The sequence below is a fragment of the Macaca nemestrina genome, chromosome 5, assembly GCF_043159975.1.
Source record: "Macaca nemestrina isolate mMacNem1 chromosome 5, mMacNem.hap1, whole genome shotgun sequence".
Lineage (NCBI taxonomy): Eukaryota > Metazoa > Chordata > Mammalia > Primates > Cercopithecidae > Macaca > Macaca nemestrina.
In genome coordinates, this window is record NC_092129.1 from 28196195 (window position 1) to 28219495 (window position 23301).

General features: G+C 35.6%; 1 protein-coding gene and 1 long non-coding RNA gene across 32 annotated transcripts in view; one reads left to right on the forward strand and one right to left on the reverse strand.

The window, feature by feature from the left end:
• Nucleotides 1-23301, reverse strand: part of LOC105465538 (triadin) — a 408157-nt gene that overhangs the window by 348251 nt on the left and 36605 nt on the right. The gene's annotated exons all lie outside the window — the stretch shown is intronic.
• LOC105465537 (uncharacterized) overlaps nucleotides 11179-23301 on the forward strand; it is an 81241-nt gene continuing 69118 nt past the window's right edge. For 3 of the 4 annotated variants that reach the window (XR_003014361.2, XR_011623330.1, XR_011623328.1), the window contains exon 1: nucleotides 11179-11273. This is a non-coding gene — a long non-coding RNA (uncharacterized lncRNA). Of the gene's footprint in view, nucleotides 11274-18360; nucleotides 18492-23301 lie in introns of those variants that run through there. The other variant, XR_011623329.1, reaches the window with a different exon arrangement.

Below are 23301 nucleotides of genomic sequence, written 5' to 3' on the forward strand. Positions count from 1 at the left end.
CACATATATTAGGCTAAGATATTTTCAGGGAATCAAAAAAGAATTCTCTGACTTCCTTGGCATCCTGTCCATTCAATTGATTTATTTCTTGTAATACAGGCAAAGAGGAACATAGAGTATAATTTATCCATATAAGTAGAAGCTGTTTTTCCCTATTAGCAAAATTAAGAAAGATGATCTATAGCAAATAGAGTTATTTCATTACGGTGCAAACATTATCACTATAACTGAATTCGTTAAATTAGAAAAATAATATGTGAACCTTTCAAACAGATATGTACACAGGATGCTTGTAATATAAATCCAGTTTATAAGATAATTTTTAAGTATTGGAGAAAGAAATAACACTGCCAGCAAAATTAAGTACTTTACTCTTCTGGTTTCTTTAGTCATAAAATAATATTATCCTTCTCTTTACAAAAATGAGATAAATAACATGAAATTCTGTGACTAATCAGGAAAGAAAATCAAATGCATTCAAGAGTACATACTAATAGGTAGTAACCAAACAAAATTAGTTTTTAAATTATTTTTTAGGTAACAATGATAAATTTAGCCCCATATTTTCAAAAAATTCAAAAGCTGATAAGGAACATCAGGAGCAAAATAATTTAATTAAGATGTTTAAATTACTTTAGGTAGGAATTAACAATAGCAACAACAAATCTCTTTTCTGAAAAAAAAACTGTGGAATACATATTCAAGGTTCATGAACTCAATTTAGTGAAAATGATAGCAAGATGAAAAAATACCTCTAAAACTCAGATTTTACAAACTGCACTTGAGGTGGTGCTCAAGAAGGAAAAATGTAAAAGGAGTCATATAATATCTTCTCATTGATTATTTTGCCAAATTCACATCACTCCTAATGGTAGTTCTGAAAATGGATGAATGATAGGAGTGCTTTGAAATGCAATTGAAGACCCAAGTGGGGCTACAAGTGAATCAAACCTTTGGAATAATGATTTGCAGCAAAGTAAACAAATTATGAGTGTTTAGGACTGGCCCACCTGAAAGTTGATATGTTGTAATCTGCAGTGTTTTAACCACTGGAAACCTTCCTACTAGCACTAAGCAGAGAACACAAGAATTGCTTTTGCACTTCAGATTCACTTTATTGAGTTGTATATTAGAGTCTATTTCTGTAAACAGTATCACACACACCTGCTTTGTATACTGAAACTCAAGGAGTAATTTTACTAAGATTTGATACAAATTAGTTGAATCCTGGTCACATTTTGAATTTATATTTATACACACACACACACACACACACACACACACACACACACACACACACATTTTCCTTTCTTTGATCAAAAAATTGAGAAAATATATTCAGAAATGCAAGCTCTGAGTTGAAAATGAATTTTATGTTTTTTAAACAACTGACATAATATGGATTCTAAATTTTTGTTCACTTAATGATCCTTCCAATCCAATTATGGTACAACTATTAAATAGGTGAAAATGATAAATTAATACTAAGTTACGTTTTTCATTGTCCTTTTTTAAATCTTCACACCCTCAAAATTTCCACTTAAGAATTAATCATGACTCAAAGGTAATGAAAATATGTTCTGAATATACAACCACAAAGCTATAAGCAATTTGAAAGTAATCTGAAGGTCATCCTTCTTAAAGAAAATTATGTGTTGCCCTTGTTATGAAACACATTAAGTTGTACCTTTCAATTTCCATTCAAATTTACTGCAAAAGCCACACAGAGTCAAGAGGAATAAAATTGAGAGGGAATAAATTGCCTTCTCTGACAGCTGGTCAAGATAAATGCAAAGAACAGAGTGTGTAATCTGAGATTATTTAATGTTTGAGAAGCACTTTAAAGATGACAAGAGCTAGTTATTGATATGGCAGGAAAAATGAGAGGTAAATATTACTGAGCAATTTGACATGCGCTATGCTTCTTGAAAGTTGGTATCTCAGAATTGGAGCAGAGCAGCTAGGATATGTGAAGCACTTTCCAGGCCTACTTTTTAATTCTATTCATTTTGATCTCATACAAACTTTTGATTGTCAGGCAGAATCAGCCTCAAAAGAAGTAGGGATCTCACTTAATGGCCATGTGACTCTTTCCTATAGTGTAAAAGGAGGGGTTCCTTATATAATGGATCCAAAGACTGGCTCCAGAGTCAGGTTATACAAAGAAGAATAAGCCATAAGCATCCTGATAGAAGTCACTTAACCGCATGATGCCTTATCGATCAGATGAAGAAACTGCCAAGTGCACTTCCATATTGTTATTCCTTATTTTTCCTATGGGACGCTGACAATGCAATTTCTTTCAGGATGCTCAAGGAAGACACCTACATTCTAGAATGGTATAAATGAAACATTGCATTCTCATTGCATAAGAGCATTAATTATGAATTTTGCATTTCACCCTTAGTGTAGTACTCTTACACTATATCTCTCTTTCAAGATGTGTAGAACAAATGAGAGAAAGGAAGTATATACTACTGATGACATTGTATGTGTTATTCCCAAATTACATTAAGAACATAATTCCCAATCACATGTAAGAGTGACCCTTGCTATATTGTTTGTGTTCCAAAATACATGCATATAAATAAGAACGTCATAGAAATTCGAGTGGAAAAACACTTGGGCAGATAAAGCTCAAAAGTAATAAATTCATTATTTAACTTAAAATGTTTTTTTACCAATTCTAGTGTTTACAAAATGTAAACTAGTCTCCTGACACTTTTAATGAAAGCCCTAAATTGCCACCTTTTCTCCCAGGTTTTTGGGATATGATCATCATAATGCAATTTGAGAGGATGTTTTTGCCACTTAATATGTCTGCTGAGGTTGAGATATATATATGGTTTTTCTTTTTTATTTATTTTTATTTTTATTTTTATTTATTTATTTATTTATTTATTTTTTAACATTATCCAGCACTCCTTCCTACCCATCGACTCCATTCACTGTTCCATTAAGTGGAAGGGGTGAGGAGTCTCTCCCAGGCTACTTTTATAAGTCACTAATTCCATTCATGGGCTCCACCCTCCTGCCCTAATCACTCCCCAATGGCCCCAACTCCTAATGCCATCACCTTAGGAGTGAGGATTTCAGTGTGTGTTTTGGAGGGACATAAACATTCAGACCATAGCAGTGAAGGTCTACTGCCAGGAAAGGGAGATCTGGGAAACAAGGACTGGTTCCATTTCTAGTCCCACCACTAGAAAAAGAAATTCACTTAATGGAACAGTGGATGGAGTGGGTGGCAATGTAGGGCTTTCGTTAAAAGTATCAGGCGACATGTGACATGAGTTTACATATAACTCACCTGCACGTGTACTCCCAAACTTGAAGAAGAAGAAGAAGAAGAAGAAGAAGAAGAAGAAGAAGAAGAAGAAGAAGAAGAAGAAGAAGAAGAAGAAGAAGAAGAAGAAGAAGAAGCAGAAGCAGCAGCAGCAGCAGCAAACTTCATAAGGTAGGGGGAAAGTGAATTTACAGGAATTAAAATAAGAAGGAACATCTGTTATATGCCGTTAGCACTGTTGAGAAGTAGGTTAGCAAATCACAGCAAGTGTCTTCATTTGCTCAGGCTGCTTTGACAAAATACTATAAACTAGGTAACTATCAACAACAAATATTTATTTCTTACAGTTCTGGTGGCTTGGAAATGGCAAGTCAAGGGAGATTTCATTTCACAGGGGTTTGTTGTACAGATTATTTCATCACCAAGTAGTAAGCTTCGTTACCCAACAGTTATTTTTTTCCTGCTCCTTTCCCTCCTGCCACCCTCTACCCTCAAGTAGGACCCATTGTCTGTCATTCCCTTCTTTGCCTTCATGAGTTGTCATAGTTTAGTTCCCACTTGTAAATGAGAACATGCGGTATTTCATTTTCTGTTCCTGCATTAGTTTGCTAAGTATAATAGCCTGCAGCTCCATCCATGTTTCCTCAAAAGATAAGATCTTGTTCTTTTTATGGCTGCATAGTATTCCATGGTGTATATGTACCACATTTTCTTTATTTAATCTGTCATTGGTGAGCATGTAGGCTGATTTCATGTCTTTGCTATTGTGATAATGCTGCAAAACATTTGCATGCATGTGTCTTTATGGTACAATCATTTCTATTTCTCTGGGCATAGACCCAGTAATGGGATTGCTGGGTTGAACGAGTTCGGTTTTTAGTTCTTTGACGAATCACCATACTGCTTTCCACAATGGTTGAACTAATTCACATTCCCACCAACAGTGTATAAGTGTTCCCTTTTCTTTGCGATCTGACATCTGTTATTTTTTGACTTTTTAATCATAGCTGTTCTGACTGGTGTGACATAGTGTCTCATTGTAGTTTTGATTTGCATTTCTCTAAAGATCAGTGATATTGAGCTCTTTTCATGGGTTTGTTGGCTGCATATATATCTTCTTTTGAAAAGTGTTCATGTTCTTTGCCCACTTCTTAATGGAGTTGTTTGTTTTCCTCTTATAAATTTAAGTTCTTTATAGATGCTGGATATTAGACCTTTGTCAGATACACAGTTTGCAAAAATTTTCTTCCACTCTGTAGGTTGTCTCTTCACTCTGTTGATAGTTTCCTTTGCTGTGCAGAAGCTCTTAAGTTTAATTAGATCTCATCTATCAATTTTTACCTTTGTGGCTATTGCTTTTTGTATCTTTGTCATGAAATCTTTGCCCATTCCTATGTTCAGAATGGTATTGCCTAGGTTGCCTTCCAGGGTTTTTATAGTTTTGGGTTTTACATTTAAGTCTTTAATCCATCTTGAGTTGATTTTTGTGTAAGGTGTATGGAAGTTGTCCAATTTCAATCTTCTGCATATGGCTAGCCAGTTATCCCAGCATCATTTATTGAATGGGGCATCTTTTCCCGTTGCTTGTTTTTGTCAGTTTTGTCAAAGATCAGAGGGTCGTAGGTGTGGGGCTTTATTTCTGGGCCCTATATTCTGTTCCATTGTTCTATGTGACTGTTTTTGTATGAGTACCATGCTATTTTGCTCACTGTAGCCCTGTAGTATAGTTTGAAGTTGAGTAATGTAATGCCTCCATCTTTTTCCTTTTTGCTTAGGATTGTCTTGGCTATTTGGGCCCTTATTTTGGCTTTATATATATTTAAAAATATTTTTCTAGTTCTGCGAAGAATGTTATTGGTAGTTTGATAGAAATAGCATTGAATCTATAAATTGCCTTGGGCAGTATGGCCATTTTAATGATATTGATTATTTTTAACCATGAGCATGGGATGTTTTTCCATTTGTTTTGTAATTCTCATTGCAGAGATCTTTTACCTCCCTGGTTAGATGTATTCCTAGGTGGTTTTTTTCTGTATGTGGCAATTGTGAATGGAATTGACTTCCTGATTTGGCTGTTAGCTTGGCTGTTGTTGGTGTATGGGAATGGTACTGATTTTTGTACATTGCTTTGTATCCTGACATTGTGCTGAAGTTGTTTATCAGTTGAAGGAGCTTTCAGGCCAAGACTATTGGGATTTTTAGATATAGAATCCCATCATGTGCAAATAGGAATAGTTTGACTTTCTATATTCCTGTTTGTATGCCCTTTATTTCTTTCTCTTGCCTGGACAGGACTTCCAATACTATGTTGAAGAGGAGTGGTGAAAGAGGGCATCCTTTTCTTGTGCTGGTTTTCAAGGGAAATGCTTCCAGCTATTACCCCATAGTATGATGTCGGCTGTGGGTTTATCATAGATGGCTCTTAATATTTTGAGGTATGTTCTTTCAATACCTCGTTTATTGAGAGTTTTTAACATAAAGGAATGTTGAATTTTATCAGAACCCTTTTCTTCATGATTATTGAGATAATCATGTGTTTTTTGTCTTTAGGTCCATTTATTTGATGAATCAAATTGAACCAACCTGGCATCACAGGGATGAAGATTACTTGATAGTGATCTAATCGTTAGCTTTTTGATACGCTGCTGGACTTGGTTTGCAAGATTTTGTTAAGGATTTTTGCATCAATGTTTATCAAGAATATCAGCATGAAATTTTCTTTTTTGTTGTTCTGTCTCTGCTAAGTTTTGGTATGAGGATGATGCTGGCCTCATATAATGAGTTGGAGAGGAGTGCCTCTGATGTGGTTAGGCTCTGTGTGCCTACTCAAACTCATCTTAAATTGTAATGCGTATAATCCCCATGTGTCAAGGGAGAGACCAGGTGGAAGTAATTGAATCATGAGGGCAGTTTCCCCATGCTGTTCTTGTGATGAGTGAGTTCTCACAAGACCTGATGGTTTTATAAGGGGCTCTGCCCCCTCCCTCACTCAGCACTTCTCCTTCCTGCTGCCCTGAAAAGAAGGTGCCTTACTTTCCCTTCACCTTCCACCATGATTGTAAGTTTCCTGAGGCTTCCTCAGCCATGCTGAACTGTGAGTCAGTTGAATCTCTTTCCTTTAAAAATTACACAGTCTCAGGCAGTTCTTTATAGTCATATGAAAAGGAACTAATACACAATTTTAGAAGAAATGGTACTAGCTCTTCATTGTATATCAATTAATAATAGAATTCACCTGTGAATCTATCTGGTCCTGCATTTTGTTTCGTTTTTCTTTTTTTGGTCAGTAGGGTACTTGTTACTGACCATTTCAGTCCATTTCCGAGCTGGTTATTGGTCTTTGACTTTACATTTTCAATTTAGCAGGTCCTCACCATTCGAAATACTAGTTTTTCTACAAATAGCAAATTGAATTTAAAGGTGAAAAGCAATGCTTAGAGCATAACTATGTAAAATCAGTAACATTTAAAAGCTAGTAAAATTTTAAAGCTAAAATTTAAAATTTAGAACCCCCAAAAAATACTTTAAGCCTTGAGAAAGATGGGACTGTGATCTGAGTTACCTGGAGTTACACTTTCTTTTCTCAGATTATAGATTAACTTACCTACATATTTTTCTTGTTCTCTGCAATGGCTAGAGAGAATTAAATGACATCAGGGGAAAACCTCTTGCCTCCTAATGACATTGTTATAGATTAACTTCCTCTTTGTTGTCCTGGTTTGCTTAGAACAGATGACAGAAAACCATGATTGTTATACCCTTTATAAAAAAATATTAAATGCACCCTCACAAAAAGAAGCCCTGCCTATCACCAATCAAATAGCTGCAACTATGCAACAACCTTGTATAAATAATGTTGGAAAACTGCTTAGAGCTCCTCTCTATGTAAATAAAGCCTCAGCATCTCTACTTTGGAACACTGACTCCATTCCTTTGTAGTTGGTGTTTCCAAGTGGTCCATTCTCACAGTTTGCACTTGAAGAAACTCTCTTTAAATTATTAGATGGTGATACTTTTGATTATTTTAGGTTGAAAACTAGAAATCATTTCATAACTAATTTGTTATTATTTTTAGAGACAGGGTCTCGCTATATTGCCTAGGCTGGTCTCAAACCCAAGCCTCAAATGATCCTTTCCCAACAGCCTCCCAGGCATCTGAGACTACAAGCAAGAGCCACCATACTTGGCTAGAATTCATTTTCTGAAACCAGAGATATTGAATTCCTAAGACATTACAGGTGAAACCCATTGCATTTTACTAATTTAAAGTGGCCAAAGGTTCCTGATGAATCTGTATTTATTTATTTTTTAAATCTTATTAAATTCCCACTGTATAAATCTAAACTCCTCTTCCAAGATTTACCTCAGATGTCAACTCCTTGACAATATTTCCTTAATCTTTTGGCCTGAACTCTACTGTTCTTACTTGTAATACTATAGCATTTTTGATGAATACAGTGATGTGAACAAAATTATTCTGACTGTTTTATAGCTCTCTGTTCTTCAACAAGGCACTAGGTAGGGATCAAGTCATCTATCCTTTCATAGCACTTTCATAGCACATTTTGCACAATAAGGTCCCGATACTTATTAAATATGAGAAATATTAGAAGTGTTGCTACAGGAAATCAGCTTTAAAAACTGTCATGTTAAATAACCTCAATATTTCTGCATATAGAAGGTTATGCGGTACATAGTGAACTCTAATCAGAGAAATAAATGAAGTAACAAAGATAACATTTTCATGATATGAGAAAACATTGAGATGAGAGGTATGCTAATGGTAGAAGTAAAAACATATCTGTTCAAGAGAATCTCATAAGAACTGCAAAGTTTTGCTGGTCCAAAGAAGGCTAAAACCGTAGAGGAAAGACTAGTGGGTTAGAGAAAAATGGCTGAAAGAAAGCATATATTAACTAAATAATGTCAATCATTAAGCAGAGAAAACTTTTTGTAGGGAGACAATTTCAGATGTTATTAAAGCTTTTAAATTTCCAAGTGGCAACATCTAGGAGAGGTTTCTAAAACCAGATTGAAGAGATTAAATGTGTAGATGGCCAATCAAAAAGAATCAAACTCTGTAACATAAATGAATGGATTTATTCTGAGCCAAATATAAATGACCAAAGCCCAAGGCACATCTCAAGAGGTCCCAAGAACATATGCCAAAGGTGAATGGGTTACAGCTTGATTTTACACATTTTAGGGGGACAAAAGTTACAGGCAAAGCCAATAATCAATACATGTACCATATATATTGGTTCAGTTCAGAAGAGTGAGACAACTTGAAATAGGGGGTAGGTCATAGGCAGATTCAAAGATTTTCTGATTGACAACTGGTTGAAAAAGTTAAGTAAGAGTAAGGTTATTATCTAAGAACCCAGAATCAATAGATAACGCATGTCTGGGTTAAGATAAGGAGTTGTGGAGATCAAGGTTCTTGTTATGTAGATGAAGGCTTCAGAGAGAATAGATGGCAAATGTCTCTTACCAAACCCAAAAAGGTGCTAGACTCTCAGTTACTCTCTCCTGCATCAGGATAAGATCTGGAAAGGGAGGAAAATTCTCTACAGAATGTAGACTTTCTACAAAAGACAGCTTAATAAGGCCATTTCAAAATATGTCAAAAGTATTTTAGGGTAAAATATTTTTATTTCTTTTAGGGTCTGCTATCTGTCATGTGACGCTATACTAGTGAAGTTGGGATCTGGTATCTTATTGCTACAAAGAGTCTGTTTTGTAACTCTTAAAATCTCTGTTTTAATGTTAATGCTGGCCAGTTGCACCTGAATTCCAAAGGGAAGAGGATATAAGGACATGTCTGACACCTCCTTCCCATCATGACCTGAACTAGTTTTTCAGGTTTACTTTGGAATTCCCTTGGCAGAGAGGAAGGAGCCATTCAGTAAGTTGGGGGGTTTAGATTTTTATTTTTACTTTACAAAAGGAATAAAAATCTGATTATCAATTTACAAATGTGTGATGATTCATGGTCTTAGCCTGCTTGGGCTGCCATAACAAAATACTATCCCTAGAGTGCTTAAATAGGAGACATTTACTTCTCAGCGTCTGAAGGTTGCTCTGAGGTCAGGGTGCCAGCAAGGTTGGGTACTGGTGAGGCCTCTCTTCCTGGCTGGTAGATGGCTACATTCTGTCTGTGTTCTCATATGGCAGAGAGCAAAATCGCTGGTGTTTCTCCTTATAGGAGCACCAAGTTTATTATGAGGGCCCTGCCCTTATGACTTTGTCTAATTACCTCTCAAAAGTCCCTATTTATAAATACCATTACATTAAGGGTAAGGATTTCAACATATAAGTTTTATGGGGCAGGGCTGGATGCAAACCAGTCCATAGCATGTCTCTTTTTCTTTAAATGTTTAAAGAAATGCTCTAAAAGACTATTAGTGTATGTTAAACTTGATAAGCATAGCCATTTTAATAGAATAAATATCTTTCATGTTAAAATAACAGAAATCGTGGCCAGGATTCCTTATTACCACTACATGCCCAAGTAGCCTAAATCAAAATGTCAGAGGGCACTATATATAGTGGGCCAGGTTAGGGATAAAAATTAATATGACTCATGAACAGACCTTTTATGAAAATTAATTTGACAGGTTGAATCAGGTTCATTCTAGAAAAATTATTCATCTTCCTCTCATGAACCCAGGAAGTCTCATGGAGTAAGATAAGCCATTCCAGGATTTGTCCAATTTTGTGAGTTAGAAGTTTTGGAAAACAATCTGCAGAAAATCTCCCAAATTATGTGGATTCAATCTCATGGAAATAGTAGCAAGGCTCTGATTCTTAGCAAATATCATTTGAATAAGATAAACATAAGATACATGAGCTATATTCGGTTCATTTGGGAAATTAATTTTCTAGTATTTTATGTTTGTGTTGACATATTTTCTTCCTGGGCCAAATTTGCACAAATAAAACTTTACCTAGCCCCAGCAGTCCTCCTACTAAATTGTTCCATTGTCATTGAATTGCAAACCCACTAAAACACAAAAGCCTTGAGTAATGATGTGCCATTTCAATTTGGAAAAAAATACTAAGCTGAATGCTTCAGAATCATGAGCTTTCCGTGATTTGTTGACTCTAATGTGTGTTTTTTACTTTCTCTTTCCTAAAGATATTTTCATGGAAATCAGCTCTTCCTTAAGAATTAATCATTTCCTGCTGCTTTACCCCATATGGAGTCATAATCATACTATTGTGTCACAATAGATTCTATTTTATTACCTGTAAGAGAGTATGACAGCCCCCCTCCTTCAAAGGCACACAAGGTAACCATAAGTTCATGTAGATGTATTCACTAATAATGATAAGTACTTCATATAAAGCTTCTGCTTAAAACTATAGTCAGAAAATGGTAGATTTCTCATATTGCCAATAGCTACTTTCAGGAAATTTATGGAAATGCAAGAACTAAGACCTAAGTTTCTTTTCTAAATTTTACTTTTCTCAGTATTCAGGCAAATGTGATGAATCAACCTATTTTTCAAAATATATTTAAATATAAACAAAAGTAGTCATATTTTCTACTTATAAGGAAATTTCCATCCATTTATTGGAAAAGTAGTGAAAATTTAATAATTACAATTTTTAATACGCATGTGTATATGAATAGAGATATGTTACAGCAGGAGTCACGAACCCCCAGGCCATAGACCCATTAGGAACCAGGTCACACAGCAGGAGGCGAGTGGTGGGTGGGCAGGCAATGCTTTATCTGTATTTACAGTCACTCCTAATGGCTTGCATTAGTGCCTGAGCTCCACCTCCTGTCAGATCAGCAGCGGCATTATATTCGCATGGGATCACGAACCCTGTAGTGAACTGTGCATTGGAGGGATCTAGGTTGTGTGCTCCTTATGAGAATCTAATGCCTGATGATCTGTCACCGTCTCCAGTCGCCCCCAGGTGGGACTGTCCAGTTGCAGGAAACACACTTCAGGGCTTCTACCAGTTCTGCATTATGGTGAGTTGTATAATTACTTCATTATATATTACAGTGTAATAATAATAGAAATAGGGCCAGGCGCTGTGACTCATGCCTGTAATCCCAGCACTTTGGGAGGCTGAGGCGGGTGGATCATGAAGTCAGCAGCTTGAGACCAGCCTGACCAACATGGTGAAACCCCGTCTCTACTAAAAATACAAAAATTAGCCAGGTGTGTGGCTCATGCCTATAGTCCCAACTACTTGGGATGCTGAGGCAGGAGAATTGCTTGAACTCAGGAAGCAGAGGTGGCAGTGAGCCGAGATTGTGCCATTGTACTCCAGCGTGGGTGACAGAGTGATACTCTATCTCAAAATAATAATAATAATAGTAATAATAATAGAAATAAAGTGCACAATAAATATAATGTGCTTGACTTATCCTGAAACCATGCCCCCTGCCCTGGCCTGTGGAAAAATTGTCTTCCACAAACCGGTGTCTGGTGCCAAAAAAGAATGGAAACCACTGTATTAAAGTGTATAATCAGTAAACAGGGAAATGACTGATTTTATTGAGTAGCCCAAGAGCTTTGATATAAAAAAAGTATAATAAAATATGTCTACTTTCACGCATCTTTAATTATCAATAATATAAATTTGTCAGTAATATAAATTGACACTTTCTTCAGTGACTCCAGAATTAATGCTATTACCACAATTGTGTAGAAAACAAATCCACAGAGTATTTTTCTCTCTCATATAATAAAATATTTAAGAATTTTGTGAGAACAAAAATATATTTAAATGTTGACACCATTGTATTAACATATTATTATACTTGTTTTACTTGAACCCCAATTTTTTTTTCTTTGAGATGGAATTTCACTCTTGTTGCCCAGGCTGGGGTAAAGTGGCACTATCTTGGCTCACTGCAACCTCCACCTCCTGGGTTCAAACAATTCTCCTGCCTCAGCCTCCTGAGTAGCTGGGATTACAGGCATGCACCACCACGCCCAGCTAATTTTTATATTTTTAGTAGAGACAGGGTTTCACCATGTTGGCTAGACTAGTGTTGAACTCCTGACCTCAGATGATCCACCTGTTTCAGCCTCCCAAAGTGCTGAGAATACAGGCATGAGCAACCATGCCCAGCCCAAATCTTTATTAAGTTATTTAAAAGGTTTAGAACAGATCATGATAGTTTTGCCCAAACCTCTATCTTTCTGGATTGAGTATACATGTCTCATGAAGGAAATACACATATTTTATGATGAAAATGCAGCCTGAAAATTTAGGGAGATAAGATTTCCTATGTGTTTTGTTTTTATCATTTAATCCATGAAGAAAATAACCAGCAGCTTCCTGTGCCTTTCAAAGGACTTTTAAATGAGCCTGAAGCTCCTTTATGTGCTTCTGAAAAGAACATTAAGGTATTCATGCCCATATTTCAAAAGAGCAAGCAATTAGGTAAACACAAATAATACTTTATACAACACCTTTCTTCTAAGGAACTCACACAGTTTTAGAAACAGGCTGATAAAGCTGCAAACATCTAGAAAGTGGGGACAAGTATTCTTTTCCTCTTTGATATGAAAGGAAACTGAAAAAGAAGAATTAAAAAGAACCAATTTTCTGAAGTCTACTCATTATCAGAGTTTTCAAAGTACTGTGTGTTGCTTAGTCTTCAACATTCTCATCCTGCTCGTCCAAATAGACCTAAGATGGGGGTCTTAAATTTTTTGTGAGGAAGAAATGCCACTCATTGGCAACTAATAAAAGGCTTTTTCTCTGGGCAATTGCAGTGCTGATAGAAACTGATTTTAAAAGCAAAGATATAAATAAAATAATGAATGGACTTTTTCTATCTAGCCCCTTCACACTGCTTAACATTTCAGTTTTTACTAAGCAGGAGGGCAGTCATTTTATTAAGTATTCCAAAGATAAAATTACATCCTCAGCATCTAAAGGAGGTTAAAAAATAAATGAAAAATGAGACCCTTGTCCTCTAAGAACCAAGTTGGTATTTACTGTCGGGGGACTCAACCTTGTATTACTGCTAGAGACGGGGAGGAAGTCACTTTCCTTGGGGTCAGTCCAGGGTGGACTCTAGGCATTGGGACTGTCAGTATTACAAGGAAGAGTGAATTCTCTATCGAATCATTTCAAATAGCTTATCTGAATAGGATTTTACTGGGAAAAAAACAATGACAAGCCCACATTTCTGACATTTAAATCACTCAAAGCAGTAGTTTCTGTGGAGTGAGCTTCATAAGCTTTATTTTACTAAGCTTATTCAAGCACTACAACTGCATCAGTATCAGCAAGCCATAGCTGATTCAGTAAAATAGGCTTTATAAAATTGTGGTTGCTTTAGAGCTTGTGTTTTTGGAAACTACTAAGCAGCCTCCCTTGAATAGTATGGATCTAGGGTTACACTCTGCAAGATGTCTGCCATTCAATGTCTGCTTCTACCTTAGAAAAAGTAAGAGAAATGAAAAACAGTTTAGGAATCGTTTTTTTTTTTTTTCTTGCATAAAAATCACTTTCCTTCTTAATCTGATAACAACAGGGATACACATTATATATTCAAATTTGAATATTAAACTCACTGGTTCAGTATTACAGGAAGTTCTTCAAAAATAGTATCAATTATTTTACCCATGTTACTTCCAATTAAACATGTCTTCTTTCAAAAACTCTACAGATCATCAAAAGAGCCAGATCATTAAAGAGTTTTGCTAAGGCCGTTTTCATAAGAAAACCATCATGGAAAATATGCTAGCCCCAAAATTGATCACAATTGCATTGCTATAGGCTTATATAACATCTCTGTACCAGTGAAACTGATAATCGTCACTCAAGCCAGATTTCTGGAGGTATATATGACTTCTGAGAAATATTCCATCGTTTCAGAAGCCACAATGTCTCAGTAAGAGCACTTCAGTAATAAAATGAGGCCATTGTATGAGTAGGGCTTACCAAAACTTAACCGTGGATGAAGCCTGACTTGTCATCTGGCAAAAAAAAAAAAAAAATGCTATATTAGTTTGCTAAGGCTGACATAACAACATATCACAAACTGAGTGACTTACACACAACACAAATGTGTTGCCGCACAGTTCTGGAGGAAGCGGAAGTCTGAAATCAAAGCATTGATAGGGTTTCTTCTGAGGTCTGTGAGGCAAGAATCCATTTAAGCTTCTCTCTTTGTCTTGTAGATGGCTGGCTTCATGTTAACATGGCATTCTTCCTCTATGTGTTTCTGTCTCCAAATTTCCCCTTTCCGTAAGGATACCAGTTATAATGGATTGGATCACACCTTAATGACCTAATTTTAACTTAATTACCTCTGTAAAGACACTATGACCAAGTAAGATCATCCTCTGAGTTTCTGGGAATTAGAACTTCAACATAAGGATGTGGGAAGATACAATTCAACCTATGACAAATGCTATATGGTCTCCTCACCATACAATAAAATTATCTTTTAAAAGTTTAAGTTAAATGTATACCTAAGGCATTACTATTAATGAATTGTGTAAAATAAAATTTGATTAAATTGTAGAGGAAATTGATTCCTTCTCAAATTCCAGATGTAGCTAAAAACAGAAATCATCCAAGGGATGGCTTCTGGTCATAATTAGGTTGGCTGGATTAAAAATATTTGTATGTAGAAAAGTGTATATTTTAAAATATGTACACGTGTGTGCACATACGTGCAAACACCATAGGTCAGTGAGGCACATACCATCAACATATTTTAATGAAATGGTAGAATGTCAGAATTCAAAATAACTGCAATTCGACCAGATATTAAATGCAGCTATTTGCGCAAAATTACTCATTTTTTCAATAAATTGAAATATTAGATTCTTTAAATAAGATTTTAACATTCAAATAATCCTATTATTTATACCTTATGAATCTATAAACTGTAAAAGACCACATATTTTATTCTTTCATCAAAAATCAATATTTATGGATGCCTAATCCAGCCTAATCCAGACCAAGGCACTAACTCTCTTCAATTCTGTGAAGGATAGAGCTTTCAGAGAAAGTTTTAGTATAGGTTGTAGCTTTTACATAATTTAATTACATCGTGTCATTGCAAAAATTGTTAAATTAAAATATTTACAAAAAAAAAAAGTTTCTCCAAAGGAAACCCACTTTCTTCACTTATCCCAGAAGAAGAAAACATTTATCTAATGATTTAAAAATGTCTAAAGCATGAATGTTACCAAACAGAATGAAATCCTGGTTATAATATATGTTAAATGATTCTATGATAATTTATTCAACAAAATCCACTACTCTCAGAACCTAAAATATAGGGATCATTTTAGGGTTAATAAACAACTGAAAAGTTATAGTGTGAAATGTCAAAAATTGCATTTTAATATATTTTTAGTATTATTTAGTTAGCATGACTTTAGTTTTTAAAAATCAAGCTTATTAAATTTATCAATTAATCCTGAGAAATTCTAAGTTGTGAAATGAACAAATTCCATTCTCTAGCAAGAAGGCCTGATCCTTGAAACAAAAAGCAAACAAACAAGTGGAAAAAAAAAATTCTAGAACATGACTCCACCCAGAATATGCCGTTGTGGTATGCAAATAGCATTAAGTTGTGCCATCTTGAGATTCACAGTTCTTTATACAGAAAATAATGACCATTTTTGAGTCTTTGGAATTCATAATAATGGTAAAATGTGTGTTATAGCTAAATAGTAACATTTCCTGGTGCCCTTCAAATTATTTCTCATGAAATTTAAACTGAGAATAATCTCTAACATCTAAGTCTTAATTATGTAAAGCAGAACATTTTAATGAAATCACTTATTAATTTATTCCATTGGTCATTTGTACTTTTCATAGTTCTTTTGAATAAAAGTCTTTTATAAAGCTCATTATTCTAGTAGTGTTCCCTATGAAACAGGATTTTATTATTTTTTATATGACACTTTCTGTAGTCACATTCTTCTCAGACTCTATGACCTAAAGCAAGCTATTGGTGAATGGGACAAAACCAATTTGCCCTGCAGTGGATCCTGATGAAAGACTGACTGGTTACTAAGTGAACTTACCCTAAAGAGATTTGGAAATTGAAGTGAGAAATTAAAAGCATACAAGTAAAGGCATACAACCTTTCATTGCCCTTCACTTTATCACATGTTGCAGATCCTGCACTTTTACAGATTGAAGGCTGTAGCAACCCTGTGTCCAGCAAGTCCATTGGCATCATTTTTCCCGTAGCCTGGGCTTGCTTCATGCCTCTGTGTCACATTTTGGTAATTCTCACAATATTTCAAACTACCCCATTATTATTACATGTGTTACAGTGATCTGTGATCAGTGATTTCTGATGTTACTGTTGTATTTGTTTGCACCCATTAATTGTTTACAGGTTCCATGAATCCCACCCATTCAAGAAGGTGAACTTCATTGATAAATGTTGTGTGTGTTCTGACTGTTCCATTGACCGGCCACCTCTACTCTCTCTTCCTCTCCTTGGACTTCCCTATTCCCTGAGACACAATCAAAACTAGGCCAATTAATAACCCTACAATGGCCTCTTAATGTTCAACTGAGAGGAAGAGTTACACATCTCTTCTTTTAAATCAAAAGCTACAATGATTAAGCTTCGCAAGGAAGCCATGTTCAAAGCTGAGATAGGCCAAAAGCTAGACCTTTTGCACCAAACAGCTAAGTTGTGAGTGCAAAGGAAAAGTTATTGAAAGAAATTAAAAAGTGCTACTCTGGTGAGGACATAAATGATAAAAAAGCAAAACAGCCTTAATGCTGATCTGAAGAAAATTTGAGTGGTCTGAATAGATCAAACCAACCAACACGCTCCCTTCAGCCAAAGCATAATCCAGACCAAGGCAATAACTCTCTTCAATTCTATGAAGGCTTAGAGAGGTAAAGAAGCTGCAGAAGAAAAATTGGAAGCTAGCAGAGGTTGGTTCATGAGATTTAGTGAAATAAGCCATCTCCATAAGATAGAAGTGCAAGGTTGCCAGGCGCGGTGGTTCACGTCTGTAATCCCAGCACTTTGGGAGGCCAAGGTGGGCGGATCACGAGGTCAGGAGATCGAGACCATCCTGGCTAACATCGTGAAACCCCGTCTCTACTAAAAATACAAAAAATTAGCCGGGCATGGTGGCGGGCGCCTGTAGTCCCAGTTACTCCGGAGGCTGAGGCAGGAGAATGGCGTGAACCAGGGAGGCGGAGTTTGCAGTGAGCCGAGATCACGCCAGTGCACTCCAGCCAGGGCGACAGAGCAAGACTCCATCTCAAAAAAAAAAAAAAAAAAAAAAAAAAATAGAAGTGTGAGATGAAGCAGCAAATGCTAATGTAGAGGCTATACGCTGCAAGGTGTCCAGAAGATCTAGCTAAGATGATTGATGAAAATATGACTACACTAAACAACAAACTTTCAAAGTAGATGAAACAGCCTTATATTGAAAGAAGATGCCATTTAGGACTTTCATAGCTAGAGAATTCAAAGCTTGGCTTCAAAGCTTCAAAGGACAGGCTAGCTGTCATTAGGAGCTAATGTAGCTGGTGACTTAAAGTTGAAACCAATGTTCATTTACCATTCTGACAAACCCAAGGCTCTGAAGAATTATACTAAATCTACCTTATCTATGCTCTATCAGTGGAACAACAAACCTGCATGACAACACATCTGTTTATAGCATTGTTTACTGAATGGTTCAAGCCCACTGTTGAGACCTATTACTCAGAAAAAAAAAAAAAATATATATATATATATATATCTTTCAAAATATTTCTGCTTATTGACAATGTACTTCATCACTCAAGAGCTCTGTTAGAGATGTTTAAGGAGATTAATGTGGTTTTTGATGCCCCTTAACACAAAAATCATTTCTGTAGCCCATGGATCAAAGAGTAATTTTTATTTCTAGAGTTATTTTTTAAGAAATATGTTTTTGCAAAGCTATAGCTAGTGATTCTTTTCTTAGATCTAAATGAAGTAAATTTACAATCTTCTGGAGGATTCACCATTCTGCATGCCATGAAAAATATTTGAGATTCAAAGGAGGACGTCAAAATATCAACATTATCAGGATTTCCTTAACAGCTGATTCTAACCCTCATGATTACTTTGAGGGGTTCAAGACTTCATTAGAGGAAATAACTGCAGATGGAATAGAAATAGGAAGAGATCTAGAATGAGAAGTGGAGCCTGAAGATGGAATTGAACTGCTGCAAGCTCATGATTAAACTTGAAAAGGTGAGCAGATGCTTCTTATGGATGAGCAAAGAAAGTGGTTTCTTCAAATGGAAACTACTCTTGGTAAAGATGCTGTGAACATTGTTGAAATGACAACAAAGGATTTAGAATATTTTATAAATTAGTAGATTAAAAAACTGGCCTAGTTGTAGATTATCTCCAATATTGAAAGAAGTTCTCTTGTGAGTAAAATGCTATCATTGTTGCATGGTACAGAGAAATCTTTTGTGACAGAGTCCATTGATGCAGCAAACTTCATTGTTGTCTTTTGATAAGAAATTGCCACAGCCACCCCAACTCTTAGGAACCACCACCATGATCAGTCAGCAGACATCAACATCAAGGCAAGACTCTTTACCAGCAAAAAGATTATGACTTGCCGAAGGCTTTGATGTTTGTTAGCATTTTTTAGAAATGAAGTATTTTTAAATTAAAGAATGTATATACTTTTAGACATAATGTAATTGTATACATAATAGACTACTCCATAGTGTAGATATAACTTTTATATGCATTGGGGTACCCCCAAATTAGTGTGATTTGTTTTAATGAGATAATGGCTTTATTGCAGTGATCTGGAACTAAATCTGTAGTATCTTCAAGGTATTCCTGTATTATTTTTTCCTTTGAAGATGACTTTAGTTCTTCTGAAAGTAAAGAATAATTAGAAAAAGTCTTATCAGATTATTTTAATAAGACATTAAGAATATACCATGGCTCCATAGCAAAAAGTTGTAGATGGAACAGTAAACTGGGTGCTGGAAGAAGAGTTTGCTGGGGGACCCTAGAGGTATCACTTCATTTGTCTAAAAACTAGTCATTTTCTGCAAATACAAATTAGGGACTGACCTTTCCTACTATGGTGACCAAGATCAATGGAAAGTGAAAGTATGTAATATTCAAGGTAAACAGCAGTACTCAGTAAGTGCCCTTAAGGGAATGTACCCTATAGCAAAATCCTAAGTACAATAGACATGCTATCGTGAGGTTGAAGCAAAAATAATAGATCATATTGTACGTATACTTTCCAATTCTACATTTAAGGCCCTGTGTATAGCCTCAAAATTACAAAAAAACATAGACGAGTATCAAAGATTGCACACACGACGTTTAAGAAACCCTAGCTCCCATCACTCATCCCTTCTAGTTATATACTCCAGCAAACCTGAAACCTGTGTGAGTCTTGGGACTCAAAGTGATCTCTTGGTCCTTCATGAATTTGAGTATTCTGCATTTTAAATCTGAAATAAGTTCACCTGATTGTCTACCTTGCTACCTACTCCCTTTTTAGGACTCAAGTTTATTGGAACACAGCTACACCCATTCGTTTTCGCTTGCATTTTGTCTATCGTCTATGCATTCCTCCCACAGTGGCAGAGTTGAGCAGGAGTGATACAGACCATACAGTCCACGAAACCTAAAACATTTACTAACAGGCCCTTTACAAAAAGAGTTTGCCAATTTCTGCTCTTTTAGTCTAGAAAAGTAACTGACGTAGTAAAAACTTTAAAAAATATTACATGTTTTAAAAATTTGGTACTAATAATTTAAGCTGGCATTTCATAAATATGAATCAGGCATAGGGGAGGCATGTGGCACAGGAAATAAAAGTGCTAGGATGGGACAGTGCTGGATTTGAATCCTGACTTTGTATTAGCAACTGCACCTCTGTGTTCTCTACAAAAACAGATCATTAAAACTACCTCATAGGATGATCATAAAAAATAGTTGCAGTATTTAGCAAGACGTCAAGCACAATAGCTGTTAACTCCTCTTCCTTCTATTGACAAACTCCCTGACTATTACTTGATAACAATGATAAATATTCTTGCATATAAATATGACTTTTTACAATGTCTCTCAGAGGGGAAATTACGCCAGCTCTATCCATTTATTCTTTGCTCTGTACATGAAATTCTAAAATACTGAGATTAAACTGCTTTTTCATGGATATGATAATTGGGGTTATATAACTGAGAATATAAGCCCTGGAGGCTTAGAGTTTCATTTATTTGAAGAGACTTTACATTGCAAAGCACACAACTGATGCTAAACTCATTCATAACTACCATTGCAATAAAGCCACGAGATGTAAACAGTTCAGACATTTATTTCTACAACCAATGTTCAGAATGCATAATAGGTAAAATTATGCATTTTCATTCATGTAAAAATCATACTGTTTTTAATGCGTTCACTACCAATTGCAAAAAAGCACACTATTGCCTTTTTTTTTTTTGATTAATCCCTTCCACAATTTTGTGCAATTTTTTTTTCTAAACAAGCATTATGTCCTGAAAGATTTTTGTAAGATGGTTATATGGAGCACAAATGTATTTCCCCATTTTAATTAAAGAATGTATGAGGGTTGGTTATGGTCTCAATATCAAAACCTTTTTAATATTATGCAACCTATCAAAACCTTTTTAGTATTATGCAGCCGAATTGTTATACAAATAAAACTCTAGACATCCTCGCACTTTTAAATATGTTTACATTTTATCTATTGTGGAGCAGGTGCTAGTCAGCTCAAGCTTCAGTTCTTTCAGGAAGCCATGGATATATGCCTCTGAGATGAGATAAATGTCCTTCCTGGATATTTCCAGAATACCCTTTTTGTACATATTGGCATATTACGTTGCAATTGCCTGTTTATGTTTCCAGATCTCCCATTAGAACATAAGCTCCTAGAAGCTTCTCATACTCATTTGTATACCTCTGGTGCCCAGCACAATGACTGGCACTAGGCAAACAAAAGTGCTAGGACATAATTTGAGGGAGCAGAAATAGTGGTAGTTGTTCTCAGTTTTTCTGGATCCTAAAGTTTTGTCCTGGTAGAGACACACAGGGATAGGAAATGCATTCAGTTTTGTGTCCAAAAAATATTAACAGCTCTGGTTAATAAGGCAGTTGGAGAAAGAGGGATGAGGCAGTAGAACATTCACCATTCAAAATCACAAATACTTATAAGTATTGTTGAGAGATATTCATAAGTACAGGGATAATTCTATTGTCCAATTTTTGTTTCCCACATTTAAACCCTAGGGTAAAGAATTCTGTCTTTGTTTAGCACAGTTGCATCTATTGAATAGTATTACATGTACTTATGGCTGTTAGTAAATTGTTTTAAAAACAAAAAAAGTTATTTATATTGTACTTATCAGTTAGATACTGAACATAACTGAAGAGTTCCAAATATGAAAATTGGAAAAACATACCTGCTGTATCTACCTAATTCCTTATTTTTTCCCCACTCTCTCACCAGCAAAATTAGACAATTTATCTATGTTAGTATACACAGCTGGCCAAGAAAGGCTATTTAAAGCCTACCATAATCAATTTTGTGATGATGACTATTAAATATGTGCACATCTGTTTTTAATAAAGATATCAGTATTAAAGTTTTGCATTTTTCTGGATGCACAGCAGAGATAGAATTTAAGTAGGTAACAAAATGTCCTGCATTGACAAGTCTGACTTTTGAGGACCAAAATGTATCAACTTTCTATGAACAGCATAATGCTTTACCTTGTAACAGGTTAAAGAAAGTCAAAGTGATAGTTGTCATCAGTACCTTTTGTCCACCCCTGCGGTATGCCCACCCATAGGATTTAAGAAGGATAAAGTTGCAGCTCTTTCTGTACATTGAATAGCAGGTTTCATTATAACAGGGACTATATTTTTTAACACTAAATCGAGTATGATGAAGAATCAATGGTGGTCTTTGCCATGGCTCCAGTTACTCCACGTGCCCCATTGGTGCTAATTGGTAAAAGGAGTTCCCTCCTCTAAGCAGTCAGGGCTGCTACACCGGAGCTCAGGGTTTGTTGCATAGAGAACGTGTCAGATTTGCACTCATTCTCCCTTCTTTGTCCAGGCATCTTTCTGCAACCTGTGGCAGTCCCAGTTTTGATCTATATGAACTGGGGAACTATAAACTGGCAGGTAACAAAAGACCACTTCCAAAGTTTTACTTGTTTGTTAGGTTAATAATATTATATTAATACATTTGTGCAACACTTCAGTTTGTTACACAATTCACATACATCATGTCAACTGATCTTCTTGAGGTTGGTTAGCAGCTAATCTCACTCTCACTTTAGAAAAGAGGAAACTGAGGCTCAGAAACATTATGTGATAAGTACTGGAAAACGGTGGTATCAAGACTAGAGAACTAGACTTTGTCAATTCTATTAGCTGGAACTAATTCTATTAGCTGGAACTAATCAAAAATAATTGTAAATACCTAATGAACGGTAACTATATGTCAGGCCCTCTTCTAACACTGGCAATATAGTCCCTGCTCTCATGATGTGTACATTCTAGTGAGGAGAAGTTGCATTTGAATCTGTTTTTTTTTTTAAATAAGTTTGAATAAAAATATATAACCTACCTAAATGCCCATCAACCAACAAATGATAAAATGTGTTATATATATCACATGGAATACCATTCAGTCATAAAACAGAATCAAGTAATGGCCTTTGCAGCAACTTGAATGGAGCTGGGGGGCATTATTCTAAGTGAAGTAACACAGGAATGGAAAACCAAATATCATATGTTCTCACTTATAAATGAGAGCTAAGCTATGAAAATGCAAAGGCATTAGAATGATATAATGGAATTTGGGGACACAGAGGGAAGGGTTGGTGGGGGAATGAGGGATAAAAGATTACATATTAGGTACAGTGTACACTGCTCAGGTGATGAGTTCACCAAAATCTCAAAAACAACCACTAAAGAACTTACCTGTGCACCCAAAAACCACCTGTATCCCAACAATTATTGAAATAAAATTAAAATTAAAATT